Source organism: Pan paniscus, chromosome 22 (assembly GCF_029289425.2).
Source record: "Pan paniscus chromosome 22, NHGRI_mPanPan1-v2.0_pri, whole genome shotgun sequence".
Classification (NCBI taxonomy): domain Eukaryota; kingdom Metazoa; phylum Chordata; class Mammalia; order Primates; family Hominidae; genus Pan; species Pan paniscus.
Window position 1 is genome coordinate 34,297,261 of NC_073271.2, and position 15,020 is coordinate 34,312,280.

General features: G+C 36.9%; 1 protein-coding gene and 1 non-coding gene across 8 annotated transcripts in view; one reads left to right on the forward strand and one right to left on the reverse strand.

Annotated features, from left to right (window-relative positions):
• Window positions 1–15,020, forward strand: part of KCNJ15 (potassium inwardly rectifying channel subfamily J member 15) — a 145,852-nt gene that overhangs the window by 23,861 nt on the left and 106,971 nt on the right. The window lies entirely within an intron of this gene.
• On the reverse strand, window positions 7,093–7,198 carry LOC112438128 (small nucleolar RNA U13). Its single transcript, XR_003026608.1, has one exon. It is a non-coding gene; the product is annotated as a small nucleolar RNA U13 (small nucleolar RNA).

Genomic DNA, 15,020 nt, shown 5'->3' on the forward strand with positions numbered 1-15,020 from the left:
CCTGCCATCCAGCCCAGGGGCAATGTCTCTAACCCTGGGTCATGCCAGAATTATACTCCCTTGACTAAACACATCAGTTTATCCAGGACTCAACATATTTCATTTTATTTAATATTCCCCCAAACCCCAAGTAGATGTACTTACTACTCATTTCACAGATAAGGAAACAAGCTTCAGGAGAAGCAAGGCCATTTTTCACATAGTTGGTAAGCATTCAAAACAGTATTCGAATGCTGGCCTGTCTGATTCCTAGGTTTTATTCTATCCACTATGTACAATATCAGAGGGGTCCATGTGTTTCTCTTCTGGACAGAGAAAAGAGTGAGGAGACCTCAACAGTGGACACTAGCCTCCACAATTCAGAATGAAGTAACCTGGGACTTGCAGAAGAGGGAATCCACATTGCTTCAGTTAGGTAGCATTTGGTGACAGTGATAACAATGATAATGAAAACAGCAGCAACTAATATTTACCGAGTGCTTCATATGCACCAGACATTGCTCTAACTCATGTAATCCACCCAAAAACCTACAGAAATAGGTATTGTCATGATGTCCAGATTGTTGAGTGAAATAATTTTACAGAGGAGGAAATGGGCCCAGGAGAATTAAATAACTCTTCCAGTTGACAAGGTAGAGGTGGAAACAGCATGGAAATTCAGGCATCCAGCTTCAGAGCTCACTCTCCTAACCACTATATTATGTTCTCTATGGTCAGGTTGAACACAGTAGTTTGCCTCATGTGCCTTTATGGTTTGTGAATGCGGCTGAAAAGTCCCACAATCACTAAAAGACAAAACACAGTCAAGCTTTTTATTCTTCCTTCAAAAAAAAAAAAAAGTTGATGGGAAAGGGTGATAGTACACACATAGGGTCTAGCAATAAATCATTTTTTCCCTCCCGTTTCACAGTGAAGGGCATAGGAATGAAATGAGCTTTTAGAATTCCTGAGAATCATAGGCACTCCACCCTAACCACAGATGCTGGAAACTGCATTATGATATGTATTACATTCAAATGTGGGAACCTAGGGCTAATTTTAAGCAACAGTTCAAGCTGGATGTAATTAAAACCTGCAGCATTCTACTTCTGGAAATGACAAAGAAGCTTGTATCATACTAATCCTCTCACAGGTGACAATTGTAAACTATAGCCAAGTATAAAACATTATTTGAAGGCACTGAAGAAGGAAGAAATGCAGGCTGAATGTGGAATAGAGTCAGCCTTCAACAAAGAAAACTGCACTGTATGTAAATGGATTTTGCAGGGCGTTTCACCTGAGAACACAGCCCTGTCTGCACAAGATGAAGTGGCTGAGCTCCTGCAGAAATATGCAGTCTTCCTTGTTTGAGAAGTCAGAGTATGGAGTTCATAACTGGAAAAACTTCTGGGGTGTGAGGTGGGTAGGAATGCCAAAAAGGAGGATGCCAAGGAGGGGGGATCACCCAAATCTGTGTGCAGACTTTGCCCCAGTTCCTGGCTGACTACACATGCATAAACTGCGCATGCATGTGGAAAATGTCAAGGGTCCTAGAAGGAGGCAGCGGATGGAGGACAGAGGGAATTGAGAGGAGATATCAACTGCAGTCCCCTACAGACAGGCAGCCAACTTCACCACCCTCTAAGGCAGAACTCAACACTCTGACCAAGTCTCTAAAACAAAACATTTACAAAGCCCATAGTAAAATAAAATATTGGTAGACATGTGAAGAAATAGAAAAATGGGACTCAAAAAAAGAAAAGCAGTCATTAGCAACCACTTCTAAAGAGACCAAAAGTTTGGAGTTATGAGAGAAGGAGTGTACAGCACCTATGAAGAGTATGTGCAAAGATATAAAGGAACACGGGGTCATGGTGAGGGTCAACTGGGAATCCTGGCAGGAGAAAATAAATATATATACATAAAGAAATAATTATAGAACTAAAAATCAAAGTGTCTGAGATGAAAAATTCAATTATTTTCCTTAAGAGCAGATTGGAGAAAGCAGAATAATAGACAGATGAGACAAATAGAAAGCAAATAAGAACTTGATAGACATGAACCTAATGATATAATTCATTACATAAATGTAGATGGAGTAAACATTTAAACTAAAAGGTATAAATGATCAGACTGTACAAAAATATAAGACTAAACTATATGCTGTTTTTATTAGTGATGGTTCTCTAGAAAAACAGAGCCAATAGGATGTGTGGGTGTGGATGTAGAGGAGAGAGAGAGAGAGAAAAAGAGAGAGAGAGAGACTTATTTAAAGAAATTGGCTCATGTTACCTTGGAACCTGGCAAGTCTAAAATCCGCATAGTAGGCCAGCAGGCTGGAGACCCAGGAAGAGTTAATGTTGCAGCTCTGGTTCAAAAGCAGATGGCAGGTAGAATTCCTTCTTCCTTGGGTGGGAAACTTCCATCTTTTTCTCTTAAGGCCTTCAACTGATAAGAGGATGCCCACCCACATTATAGAAGATAAACTGCTTTACTTAACGTCCCCTGATTTCAGTATTAATCTCACCCAAAAACTATCTTCACAGCAACATCCAGTCTAGTGTTTGACCAAATATCTGGGTGCCATGAACTTGCAAAGTTTATGTTAAAGCATAAAATTACAGAACCTTTTTATCCCCTTATAGTCTTGGCTCATCTTTATGTTTTTGAATCTTATAACTGCTTCTGTTTGATCACAGCTTGATTCACTGATCTTATTGCATGGAGGCATTGCCTTCTTGTATTCTATTGAGAATGGAAAATTGTTTCCAAAATAATTTATTTCTGGCTTTTCTATAAATCATTTTGAAAAGTCTCTGTGCTTCTCTGAGTCTTCAGGGATACTGATTCTTTCAACTTTTTGAATCTTTTATTCAAATCAGGACTGTATTTATCTTTTTCTTTTAGATTCATTCTTCACAAAAGAAACATTTATCTAGACTTGACAAAAGCCTAGAGAAAAATGTGTTAATTGCCCTTTCATAGTTGATTAGATTACTGGTTATATTGGTCAAGGCTCATAGTGGAAGAAAGTAGAATGCACTCTGTTTGATCTGAAAAGAAAGTGATGTATCAGATGGAACGATGAACCTTACAGAATCTCAGTGAGGCCCAGGGCATAAGGTTTAATTATCACATAATCAAAAATACAGCAATCAAAGGAAATGCCCAACCACCTATGGAACTGTTTCTGTTGCTGCTGCCTACTGCTGAGTACCTAAGTTTCTAGGAATCAGACTTCAGAAACTGCCAGACCTGCACCGGGAGAATGAACGTTTCTGTCATGAACCATGGCCACTGGCTCCCATTGCTCACACCCTCCTGGTCTCATGTGGACATCTGCTTGGCAGAATCTAAGCCACATGCAAAATCTTCTCTGCTAAGTATGGTTTTTAATCTCCTGGCATCTGTTATACTAGAAGGTTCAGTAGAAGGAAGTGGGAATGGCAGCGGAGTGAGCCAATGAAAAATCTGCTGCACTAAACAATCTCAGTGCTGGATGGAATACCCACATCTCAAATCCAAGGTCTAGAAGACCTTTATCCATGGTGGCTTCACTGTAAATGAGTGGACCTCTCATCATGTCACTGATTTTCTGGGACTCTATACTAAAGAAAGATTTTTTAAAAATTGCAATTCCTTCTTATATCAACTCCAGGGCTCCTCCTTCCTGCATCTTCCTCCACAAAGTTTTATTTTCTTAAATGAAATGTGTCACCAGCAATCTCTCCCCAAACCTTCCACACCACAACTCACCATACTCACTAGATTTTTGAGAATTTTAGTCTTGAGTGAAAATACAAGTGTGTGGGGGGAAAAAAGGAGAAGTAGATTCTGACCACCAACACAGTAGAAGACGAGCCACATGGTTTCCAGGCTGGCACAGATCCTGGGTACATGAGCTGGGAACAGACTTGATGCAGGGATAATTTTGGGTAAATTAATTGACCTGTTTAAGGATATTTGGAATAAGTTACCGATAAGCAGAATTCTAGAGGTAATGTCCTATGATTTTATAAAATCTGGAAGTCACTCGTTTACATATTGGAAATTCTTTTTCTTGACAAAAATGATTCATGACTTCAACAAATGGTGCTAGAACAACTGGATGTCTGTGTTCCAAAGAATGGTGGAGTACCCCTTCTTCACTCCACACATCAAAACCATCTCATTGTTCACTTCCCACCTATGAGTGAGAAAATGCAGTGTTTGGTTTTTTGTCCTTGTGATAGTTTGCTGAGAATGATGGTTTCCAGCTTCATCCATGTCCCTACAAAGGACATGAACTCATCATTTTTTATGGCTGCATAGTATTCCATGGTGTATATGTGCCACATTTTCTTAATCCAGTCTACACCTGGGACTGTTGTGGGGTGGGGGGAGGGGGGAGGGATAGCATCAGGAGATATACCTAATGCTAAATGATGAGTTAATGGGTGCAGCACACCAACATGGCACATGTATACATATGTAATAAACCTGCACGTTGTGCACATGTACCCTAAAACTTAAAGTATAATAATAAAAAAAAATCTCTGAAAATATACCCAAGACCTAGATGTAAAAATTTAAACTATAAAACTTTTAGAAGAAAACATGAGAGTAAATATTTGTGATTTTGAGTTAGGCAATAGCTTTTTAAGATACAACACCAAAAACACAAGGGAAAAACAAAACAAAACAAAACAAAACAAAATCAGTGAATTGAACTTCACCAAAACTAAATGGGACAACATATTTAAAAATCACATATCTGATAAGGGACTTGTATCCAGAATGTATAAATGATACCACTTGCAACTCAGCAACAAAAAGACAACCCAATTAAAAGCAGACAAATCATTTGAACAGACATTACTACAAAGAAGAAATACTAATGATCAATAAGCACGTGAAAGATGTTCAACATTATTAGTCTTTCAGGAAATGGAAACCACAAGACATCACTTTACACCCACTAGAATAGCTCAAAAAGAAAAGGCAGACAATAATAAATGTTGTCAAGGATATGGTGAAATTGGAACTCTCATTCATTGCTAATGGGAGTAAAAGAGTGCAGTCAATTTGGAAAACAGTTTGGGAGTTCTTCCAAAAGTTACACATAGAGTTACCATATAATTCAGCAATTCTCCTCCAAGAATACTAAAAACGTGTCCACACAAAAATTCACACATTAATGTTCATAGTAGCATTATTCATAATAGCAAATAAGTGGAAACAGCCCAAATATCCATCAACTGATAAATGGATAAATAAAATGTGGTATATTTATTAACTGAAATATTATTTAGCAATAAAAAGAAATGAAGTACTGATTCATGTTGAGCATCAGTGAATCTTGAAAACATGATGCTAAGTGAAAAGAGCCAGTCACAAAAGACCACATATCACATGATTCAATTTATATTAAGTTTCCAAAATAGGTAAATCTATAGAGATAGAAACCAGATTTATGCTTGACAGGGGATTGTGGAGGAGGGGGCAATGGGAAGTGGCTACCAATAGGTGTGGTGTTTCTTTTTGGGGTAATGAAAATGTTATAAAATTAGATAATGTTGGTAATTGTACAACTTTGTGAATATACTCAAAATCACTGACTTGTACACTTTAAAAAGGTGAATTTCATGGTGTGTTAGTTATATCTCAAAAAGGCTATTAGAGATTTACTTGAATTTCACAAAAATAATTGCTTATTTAATGCAAGTTTATTCATGATATTCTCTATTTGAAGTATGAAAGTTCATTGTTTGAATTAATTAAAAATTAAAACACAACATATCAAAATGTGTGGGATACAGATTTTAAAAATCTGAATTTTCATTTTAAGATACAGAAAATACAAGCAAGAGAAAATTAAACCCCCAATAGAAAGAAGACACAATAAACATAAAAGTAAAAATAAATGAAATAAAAACTAAAATATAATGATAATGATGATGATAATAATAATAATGGTAATAATAGTAACATGAATGAATCCTGCAGCTGTTTTTTTTAATCAATAAAATTGATAAAACTCTCACTAGACTTATGCAGAAAAAAAGAAAGAAGACACAAATTACCACATTAGGAGTAAAAGAGGAGCATCACTACAGATCCTATAGACTTTAAAAGGATCATAGGAAATATTATGAGCTGCTTTATTCCAATAACTTCAACAACCTAAATGAAATGGATAAATCCTCTGTCATAATGTATTGGAATGTATTTATTCTCAGGAGACCCATGCAGAAATATTAGATAAAGTGCAACTCACTTTCAAATGGCTCAGCAAAATGTCAACAGTTGTTGAAACTAAGTAGTGAATATAAAAATGTTTATTATGTTATTCTTTTATTTTACCTTTTCTGTATTTTTGAAAATTTTTGTAATGCAAAATTGGGAGAAATAAATCAGATATGAATGCATGTTAGTAGAGAGGCTTTCACTCCGGGTTAGTCATTTGAAGTAGGGCTGATTATGGAAAGGACAATGTCATGACCTTTTCACCCAAAAAGCAGTGTTGTAACCTTCCTTTTGTGTCTGGATGAAGCTTCTTGGTGACACTGGTAGGCTATGGAAACTCCCACAGAACAAGCACAGAAAAACTCACACAGACATGAAACCTTGGCCTAAGGGGACACTTATTGGACACTAATTACCCTTAAGAGCTCTGTTAACCCAAACTTCCCATAAACCAAGCTTGGTATGAAATAAGAAAATGCATAAGGAAGCAAAATGCTGACATGACCAAATTTATCAGTCCTGAAAGTCCTTTCTTCAGAAGTGATGTTGCAATTGTATAATAATAAACAATAGAAGGTTGACAATCTCATGTTTACAGGCAGAGAACAGCTTCTCTACATTTCTAAGAAGCTGTATATTTGGAAATGGATTAAATTGAAAGTAGGGATAATTGGCATTCTAAAGCCAAGTAGGATGAAACAAGCAGAATTTTCCATATTTTAATATGTCTCTTTTTAATTAGAGTATCTATAAAGGAAACAAATTATTGTATAGTTACCGATTCTTTTTAATGAACAAGGAAAAATGGTCTAATAATATGAGCTTCGTTTTGGACTTGGGTCCTGGCTGATGTTGGGTATCCAAGGACCCTCTCTGTCTTTTTTTCCATGTTGGACGGGTAATGTGCCCACATTGTAACAAGGTTTGAGGAAGGCACATCTCACACATGCACATGTGAACACCCAAGCATCACACTTATGAACTACAAAAGGATCTACCCTCTCCATCTTAAGTAGAGACTTGAGAGGGAGTGATAGGCAGGAAGAGCATCAAAACTTCTTCACAGGACATAAGTGAATGACTTGTTACTTATTTTCTTATGGTTCATTTATTCAACAAATGAAACATCTCAATTGTTCATTGCTATTATAGATAGACACTAGGTATACTGGTAAAAAAAAAAAGACTAAAAAATGTTGTTTTTATTTAACTTACATGATGGCTGATATAGTAAAGTCAAAATTATTTAAATAAAGAAAAGGGGTAATGAAGACTTTGGATGTAGAAATCTAGGTTCTCATCCAAGCTTTGCTGCTAGCTTGCTGAGGGAACCCTGAGTAATGAGTCCTTAAACTCCCTCTAGGCCTGGAGGTTCATCCATCAAGTGAGGGGCCTTAACCATGTTTCCAACAACAGCCTTTCCAGCCCCATCTTCCTATGAAGGAGAAACCTCAATATGGCCTCATGGGGAACATCATGGACTTTGGACTAAAGCACTTTTGGTTTGTTCAATTATTTCATCTCTGATCTTCATCATCTTATTTAACTACTCTGAGCCTCAATTTCCTTGCTGCAAAATGAGATGATGTTTGCTTAAATGAGCAAGCAAAGCAATCACCACAGCTCAATTAAGGTAAATTGCGTTCATGTCAGCTTCATGCTTCCTGGACAGCCTGCATAACCATGAGCTAATTAAACCTCTTTTCTCTGTAAATTATCAAGTCTCAGGTATTTCTTTATAGCAATGTGAGAACAGACTAATACAGATGCATAGTTTGCAAATATTTTCTCCCATTCTATGGGTCATCTTTTTTACTCTGTTGATAGTTTATTTTGCTAAGAAGCTCTTTAGTTTAATTAGAATCCATTTATCAATTTTTGTTTTTGATGTTACCACTTTTGGTTTTTTTGTTGAAATATTTGCCTGGTCCTATGTCTAGAATGGTATTTCTTAGGTTATGTTCCAGAGTTTTTAATAGTTCTAGGTTTTACATTTAAGTATTTAATCTATCTTGAGTTAATTTTTGTATATGGTATAAAGAAGGGGTCCAGGTTCAATCTTCTGCATATGGCTAGCCAGTTATTCCAGCACCATTTATTCATGGGGAATTCTTTCCCCATTGTTTGTTCTTGGCAAATTTGTCAAAGATCAGATGGTATGTGGCTTTATTTCTGGGCTCTCTTTTGTGTTCCATTGGTCGATGTGTCTGTTTTTGTACCACTACCATGCTGTTTTGGTTACTATAGCCCAGTAGTATAGTTTGAAGTTGGGTAATGAGATATCTCCAGCTTTATTCTTTTTGCTCAGTGTTGCCTTGGCTATTTGGGCTCTTTTTTTGGTTTTGTATGAATTTTAAAACAGTTTTTTTCTAATTCTGTGAAGAATGTCATTTGTAGTTTGATAGGAATAGCCTTGAATCTGTAAATTGCTTTGGGCAGTATGGCCATTTTAATGATATTGAGTCTTCCTATCCATGAGCATGGAATGTTTTTCCATTTGTTTGTGTTATCTTTGATTTTTTGAGCAGTGTTTTGTAATTCTCATAGAGATCCTTCACCTCCCTAGTTAGCTGTATTCCTAGATATTTTATTCTTTCTGTGGCAATTATGAAAGGGATTGCATTCCTGGTTTGGCTTTCAGCTTGGATTCAGCCCCTTTTCTACATGAATATTGGAGGGGACACAAATACGCTCTTCATAGTCTTTCCCTTTGTCCGTTCTTTGCTGTGTTGGGATGTAACCCAGCAAAGAGTCAACAGGGGAAGGCCACCTTCCATCCGTGTCCTGTCTTTCATGCGTAGGCTCCTCTCTGTGCTCTCCCCTCCCTCCCAGGTCACATGTACCCTGACAAAAGGCTTCCCATAGCCTCAGTCATCCTATGTTTGATGGGTACCAATAGGAGAATGGTAGGCGGCAAGACCCTGAAGCCCTGATTTGGGAAATGACCTGCAGTCTTCAGTGCAGCACAGTTTTAGGAGTGGGCACCAGCTGTCAGTGCACATTCCTTCTGTTCCCTGAGCAGTTCCTTACCTCTGTCTTTGGTGTGAGGCTTCAGACTCTGTTGGATAAGCAGATGCCCATTAGGGGCAGTGCTTTGAATAGTTCATTTCAGGATGTTCAAATTGTCAGGGACATTTTATTACACACACACACACAAACAACTGTAAGAGGTGGTATTTTTAAGCACTTCTTAAATGCCAGACACCATTCTCTAATTTTACATGTTTTACTCAGTTAATCTTCACAACACTATGAGGTACACAAATGAATGTGAATGAATGCAATGAAACACGCACTTTCAGTCAAATAAACCCGAGTGCTGGCCATTCTCCAGATTCATTCTTTGCCTGCTCTATGCCCAGGAGACTGACTCTGGCCTGCACTGCCCAGGCCCCCTTGCAGGAGACTGCCCATACAACAGCAGCCAATGGGAGGACGAGAGCAGAAAGTAGAGGCAGTTTCCCCTTTTCCTGTGACAGAGCCTCACTGGGCCCAGACAATAGCACTTCCTCTCTCCTTCCTTGAAACCTGGGGGTGGGAACAACTTCCCCCTATTGCTGTCATCTGGGAGCCTCCCCTTCCCTTGTCTGGGCCCTTATCCCTGCCCACAGCTCAGGAAACTTCTGTCATCAAAGGCTCTTCCTCTGCACAATTTGGGATGAACTGTTTCTTAGTGTATTCTTATCTCATACATTGAGCAACTCTCCTTTTATGTGTGTATAATTTAGGAAACTTTTGTGTAAGTACAAAATGTGTGTGTACATATTTTTCTTTTCTCCCTTTTATTTATTTAAACAATGTTAAAACAATCTGTCCCTCTTAATTTTACATTTTCCTCAGGTGCTGAAATAACAACTAAAAGTTGCTTGTATCTGCATTGTGGTTTCTGTGTGTTTGCCATCAGGGGAAAACTTCTTTGAATAAAATTTACATAAATTTAAACAACAAACACTATCTTAAACATCATAACAAAGGTTTTTTTAAAATTTTTAATTTAAATTGAATTTAATTTTTTTATTTATATATTTATTTATAAATTATATATATATTTATATATTTTTATTTCCATAGGTTATTTCCATAGGTTTTTTTTTATTTCCATAGATTATTGGGCAACAGATGGTATTTGGTTACATGAGTAAGTTCTTTAGTGGTAATTTGTGAGATTTTGGTGTGCCCATCACCCAAGCACCCAATTTGTGGTCTTTTATCCCTCACCCCTTCCCACCCTGTCCCCCCAATTCCCCAAAGTCCATTGTGTCATTCTTACATCTTCGCATCCTCACAGCTTAGCTCCCACTTATGAGTGAAAACATACAATGTTTGGTTTTCCATTCCTGAGCTCCTTCACTTAAAATAATAGTCTCCAATCTCATCCAAGTCATTGTGAATACCATTAATTATTATACACACACACACACACACACACACACATATACATATATCACAGTTTCTTTATTCACCCATTGATTTATGAGCATTTGGGTTGGGGTTCCACATTTTTGCAATTGCGAATTGTGCTGCTATACACATGCATGTGCAAGTATCTTTTTCATATAATGACTTATTTTCCTGCAGGTAGATACCCAGTAGTGGGATTGCTGGATCGAATGATAGTTCTACATTTAGTTCTTTAAGAAATCTCTGCACTGTTTTCTATAGTAGTTGTACTAGTTTACATTCCCACCAGCAATGTAGAAGTGTTCCCTGTTCACCACATCCATGCCAACATCTATTATTTTTTGATAGTTTGATTATGGTCATTCTTGCAGGAGTAAGGTGGTATAACATTGTGGTTTTGATTTGCATTTCCCTAACCATTAGTAATGTTGAGAATTTTTCCATATGTTTGTTGGCCATTTGTACATCTTCTTTTAAGAATTGTCTATTCATGTCCTTAGCCCACTTTTTGATGAGATTGTGTTTTTTCTTGATAATTTGTTTGAGTTCATGGTACATTTTAGATATTAGTCCTTTGTCATATGTATAGATTGCGAAGATTTTTCTCCCACTCTGTGGGTTGTCTGTTTACTCTACTATCTGTTCCTTTTGTGTACAAAAGCTCTTTAGTTTAGTTAAGTCCCAGCTGTTTATCTTTGTTTTTATTGCATTTGCTTTTGGGTTCTCGATCATGAAATCCTTGCCTAAGCCAATGTCTAGATGGGGTTTTCCAATACTATCTTCCAGAATTTTTATAGTTTCAGGTCTTAGATTTAAGTCCTTGATCCATCTTGAGCTGATTTTTGTATACGGTGAGAGATGAGGATCCAGTTTGATCCAGTTTCATTATCCTACATGCAGCTAGCCAGTTATCCCAGCACCATTTGTTAAATAAAGTGTCTTTTCCCCGCTTTATGTTTTTGTTTCCTTTGTTGAAGATTAGTTGGCTGTAAGTATTTGGGTTTATTTCTGGTTTCTCTATTCTGTTCCATTGGTCTATGTGCCTATTTTTATACCAGTATCATGCTGTTTTGGTGACTATGACCTTACACTATGTTTTGAAATCAGGTAATGTGATGCCTCCAGATTTGTTCTTTTTGCTTAGTCTTACTTTGGCTATGTGGGCTCTTTTTTGGTTCCATATTAATTTTAGGGGTTTTTTTTTTGTAATTCTTTGAAGAATGATGGTGGTATTTTGATGGGAATTGTGTTAAATTTGTAGATTGCTTTTGGCAGTATGGTCATTTTTCCAATATTGATTCTACTCATCCATGAGCATGAGATGTGTTTACATTTGTTTATGTCATCTATGATTTTTTTCAGCAGTATTTTATAGTTTCCCTTGTAGAAGTCTTTTACCTCCTTGGGTAGGTATATTCCTAAGTATTTTACTTTTTTGCAGCTATTGTAAAAGGGGTTGAGTTCTTGATTTGATTCTCACCTTGGTTACTGTTGGTGTATAGAAGACCTACTGATTTCTGTACATTAATTTTGTATCCGGAAACTTTGCTGAATGCTTTTGTCAGTTCTAGGAGTATTCTGGAGGAGTCTTTAGAGTTTTCTAGGTAAACAATCATATCATAAGCAAACAGCAACAGTTTGACTTCCTCCTTCCTCTTTACCCATTTGGATGCCCTTTATTTCTTTCTCTTGTCTAATTGCTCTGTCTAGAACTTCCAGTACTATGTTGAAGAGGAGTGAGAGTGAGCATCCTTGTCTTGTTCCAGTTCTCAGAGGGAATGCTTTCAACTTTTTCCCTTTCAGTATTATGTTAATTGTGGGTTTGTCAGAGATGGCTTTTATTACATTGAGGTATGTCCCTTGTATGCCAATTTTTCTGAGAGTTTTAATCATAAAAAGATGTTGGATTTTGTCTAATGCTTTTTCTGCATGTATTAAGATAATCATGTGATTTTTGTTTTTGATTCTGTTTATGTGATGTTCACATTTATTGACTTGCGTATGTTAAACCATCCCTACATGCCTGGTATAAAACCCACTTGATCATGGTGGATTTTTTTTTTTTTTTTGATATGTTGTTGGATTCGGTTCACTAGTATTTTGCTAAGGATTTTAGCATCTATGTTCATCAGGAATATTGGTCTGTAGTTTTCTTTTTTGGTTATGTCCTTTCCTGGTTTTGGTAATAGGGTGATATCAGCTTCATAGAATAATTTAGGGAGGGTTTCCTCTTTCTCTATATTGTGGAATAGTGTCAATAAGATTGGTACCAATTCTTTGAATGTCTGGTAGAATTCTGCTATGAATCCATCAGTCCTGGACTTTTTTTTTTTTTTTTGGTAATTTTTAAATTACCATTTCAATTTCACTGCTTGTTATTGGTCTCTTCAAGGTATCTAATTATTCCTGATTTAAGCTAGGAAGGTTGTATCTTTCCAGGAATTTATCCATCTCCTCTAAGTTTTCTAGTTTATGTGCATAAAGGTGTTCATAGTAGCCTTGAATGATCTTTTGTATTTCTGTGGTGTCAGCTGTAATATCTCCCATTTCATTTCTAATTGAGTTTATTTGGATTTTCTCTCTTCTTTTCTTGGTTGATCTTGCTAATGGTCTATCAATTTTATTTTATCTTTTCAAAAAACCAGCTTTTTGTTTCATTTATCTTTTCTATTTTGTGTTTGTTTGTTTGTTTCAATTCTATTTAGTTCTGCTCTGATCTTGGTTATTTCCTTTCCTCTGCTGGGTTTGGGTTTGGTTTGTTCTTATTTCCCTAGTTCCTTGAGATGTGACCAGATTGTTTGTTTGTGCTCTTTCAGACTTTTTGATGCAGGCATTTAGGGCTATGAACTTTCCTCTTAGCACTGCCTTTGCTGTATCCCAGAGGCTTTAGTCGGTTGTGTCACTATTGTCATTCAGTTAGAAGACTTTTTAAATTTCCACCTTGATTTCATTTTTGACTCAATGGTCACTCAGGAGCAGATTATTTAATTTCCATGTATTTGCATGGTTTTGAAGATTCCTTTTGGAGTTGATTTCCAGTTTTATTCCACTGTGGTCTGAGAGAGTGATTGATATAATTTCAATTATCTTATATTTATTAAGGCTCATTTTGTGGCCTATCATATGGTCCATCTTGGAGAAGATTCCATGCACTGTTAAATATAATATATATCCTGCAGTTGTTGGGTAGAATATTCTGTAAATAATCATTGTTTATTTGCTGACCTTCTGTCTTCGTGACCTGTCTAGTACTGTCAGTGGAATATTGAAGTCCCCTACTATTATTGTGTTGCTGTCTATATCATTTCTTAGGTCTATTAGTAATTGTTTTATAAATTTGGGAGCTCCAGTGTTAGGTGCATATATATTTAGAACTGTGATACTTTTCTGTTGGACAAGGTCTTTTACCATGATATAATATCCCTCTTTGTCTTTTTTAACTGCTGTTGCTTTAAAGTTTGTTTTGTCTGACATAAGAATAGCTACTCCTGCTTGCCTTTGGTGCCCATTTGCATGGAATGTCTTTTTCCACCCCTTTAACTTAAGTTTATGTGAGTCCTATGTGTTAGGTGTATCTCTTGAAGGCAGCAGATGGTTGGTGAATTCTTATCCATTCTGCAATTCTGTGTCTTATAAGTGGAGCATTTAGGCCATTTACATTCAACGTTAGTATTGAGATGTGTGGTACCATTCCATTCATCAGGTTGTTTGTTGCATGCATAACTTGGTTTTCTGTGTATGTGGTTTTTTTAATTGTATTTTTGTTTCATAGGTCCTTTGAGATTTATGCTTTAAGAAAGTTCTGTTTTGATGTGTTTCCAAGATTTGTTTCAAGATTTAGAGCTCCTTTGAACAGTTCTTGTAGTGCTAGCTTGATAGTGGCAAATTCTCTCAGCATTTGTTTGTCTGAAAAAGACTGTATCTTTCCTTCATTTGTGAAGCTTAGTTTCACTGGATACAAAATTCTTGGCTGATAATTGTTTTGTTTGAGGAGGCTGAAGATAGGGCCCCAATCCCTTCTAGCTTGTAGGGTTTCTGCTGAGAAATCTGCTGTTAATGTGATCGTTAATACAGAGTGACAACTTGATTGGGTTGAAGAATGCAAAGTATCGATCCTGGGTGTGTCTGTGAGGGTGTTGCCAAAGGAGACTAACATTTGAGTTAGTGGGCTAGGAAAGGTAGACCCACCCTTAATCTGGATGAGTACCATCTAATCAGCTGCCAGTGCAGCTAGAATATAAAGCAGGCAGAAAAACATAAAAAGGCTCCACTGGCTTAGCCTCCCAGCCTCCATCTTTCTCCTGTGCTGGATGCTTCCTGCCCTCGAACATCAGACTCCAAGTTCTTCAGCTTTGGGACTAGGACTGGCTTCCTTGCTCCTCAGCTTATAGATGGCTATTGTGGAACCTTGTGAT